This window comes from Mandrillus leucophaeus, unplaced genomic scaffold (assembly GCF_000951045.1).
Source record: "Mandrillus leucophaeus isolate KB7577 unplaced genomic scaffold, Mleu.le_1.0 Scaffold370, whole genome shotgun sequence".
NCBI lineage: Eukaryota > Metazoa > Chordata > Mammalia > Primates > Cercopithecidae > Mandrillus > Mandrillus leucophaeus.
The window spans coordinates 264710-266435 of NW_012103921.1; the positions used below are offsets into that span (position 1 = coordinate 264710).

The following is a 1726-nucleotide window of genomic DNA, read 5'->3' on the forward strand; positions in this document are numbered from 1 at the left end:
AGTTAAAATGATTGACAGTCTAACTTCTCTAACCCTTTAAAATAAACTTATATACGTTATGATTTCCACGATGAAGATATAATAAAGGGTTTCTTTTTTTTTTTTTTTTTTTCCTGAGACAGAGTTTTGCTCTTGTTGCCCAGACTGAAGTACAGTGGTGCGATCTTGGCTCACTGCAACCTCCACCTCCCAGCTTCAAGCTATTCTCCTGCCTCAGCCTCCCAAGTAGCTGGGATTACAGGCACCTGCCACCACACCCAGCTAATTTTTTGTATTTTTAGTAGAGACGGGTTTCATCACGTTGGCCAGGCTGGTCTCAAATTCCTGACCTCAGGTGATCCGCCTGCCTTGGCCTCCCAAAGTGTTGGGATTACAGGTGTGAGCCACTCTGCCCAGCTAGGTTTCTAATTTATCTGACACCCCAGCCCATGGAAACATCTTTCAGATATTCTGAAACACACTAAGCCACACAGGCCTTACTCTAAAATTATCCCCTACCTTCATCTTTACTAGCTTATCAACTATTAGGATGATCGCTAACATTCCCTTTGCCCCTATGATGAATAGAGCAAATAAGCAGCACAAATAAAACAGCAAAATAAAAAAACACTGATATTCATAAAACTATCCTTTCAAGTCATCTGATAAACCAAACTTTACACACTTTAAATTCTAATCACTCATTTTAAAATCTCATTAATCTTAAACCCTATTAAAAAATTTTTTTTTTGGGAGGCTGAGACGGGCGGATCACGAGGTCAGGAGATCGAGACCATCCTGGCTAACACGGTGAAACCCCATCTCTACTAAAAAATACAAAAAACTAGCCGGGCGAGGTGGCGGGCGCCTGTAGTCCCAGCTACTCGGGAGGCTGAGGCAGGAGAATGGCATAAACCCGGGAGGCGGAGCTTGCCGTGAGCTGAGATCTGGCCACTGCACGCCAGCCTGGGCAACAGAGCGAGACTCCGTCTCAAAAAAAAAAAAAGTTTTTTAGGCAAGTAAGTAATATGAATGTATTAATTCCATTTCAGAATTTATCTAAAACTGAGTTCTTCTCCAATAGTATTCAGCTAATGAAACAAATACTAGTAAAGTTGTAATGAAAATCCCTGAAACCAGAGATAAGTGTTATTCAAGTAACATTATTCTTTCACTTCCCACTCCTCTTCATCTGCTTTCATACAGATTTAAAAACAAACTAAAAATATTAAATACTCCTAAACTGTCTTCCAGCAAAGCAAATGAATCATAGCTGAAATCTTGTTTATGTTTTCTTTACTAAATTTATCCTCTTCTCTCATACTCCTTAACACTAATTAACACAATATTCGTTTACTCCACCTCCATCCCCCTCTGGTTTCATCATCTGTTCCTCATTTGATCTGTTTTCAGACACCTCTCCTCCTTCCACAAGGAGTAACGAATTGCGATAATCTGGGTTTTTTTTGTTTTTTTTGTTTTTTTAATTTTTTGAAACGGAGTCTCAGCTGTCGTACAGGCTGGAGAAAAGTGGTGCATCTCCGCTCACTGCAGCTGCTGCCTCCTGGGCTCAAGCGATTCTCGTGCCTCGGCCTCCCGAGTAGCTGGGATTACAGGCGCATGCCACCACAGCTAATTTTTTGTATTTTTAGTAAAGACGGGATTTCACCATGTTGGCCAGGTTGGTCTTGAACTCCAGACCTCAGGTGATCCACCCAAAGTGCTGGGATTAAAAGCATGAGTCACC

General features: G+C 41.4%; 1 protein-coding gene across 3 annotated transcripts in view; it reads right to left on the reverse strand.

Annotated features, from left to right (window-relative positions):
• The window catches only part of CDC42 (cell division cycle 42), a 51906-nt gene that overhangs the window by 42667 nt on the left and 7513 nt on the right, over positions 1 to 1726 (reverse strand). Inside the window, exon 2 of one of the 3 annotated variants that reach the window (XM_011990128.1) lies at positions 946 to 969. The exons of the other annotated variants lie outside the window; for them this stretch is intronic. The gene's annotated coding sequence lies outside the window, so the exon portion shown is untranslated. The remainder of the gene's footprint in view (positions 1 to 945; positions 970 to 1726) is intronic. 3 annotated transcript variants of the gene reach the window in all.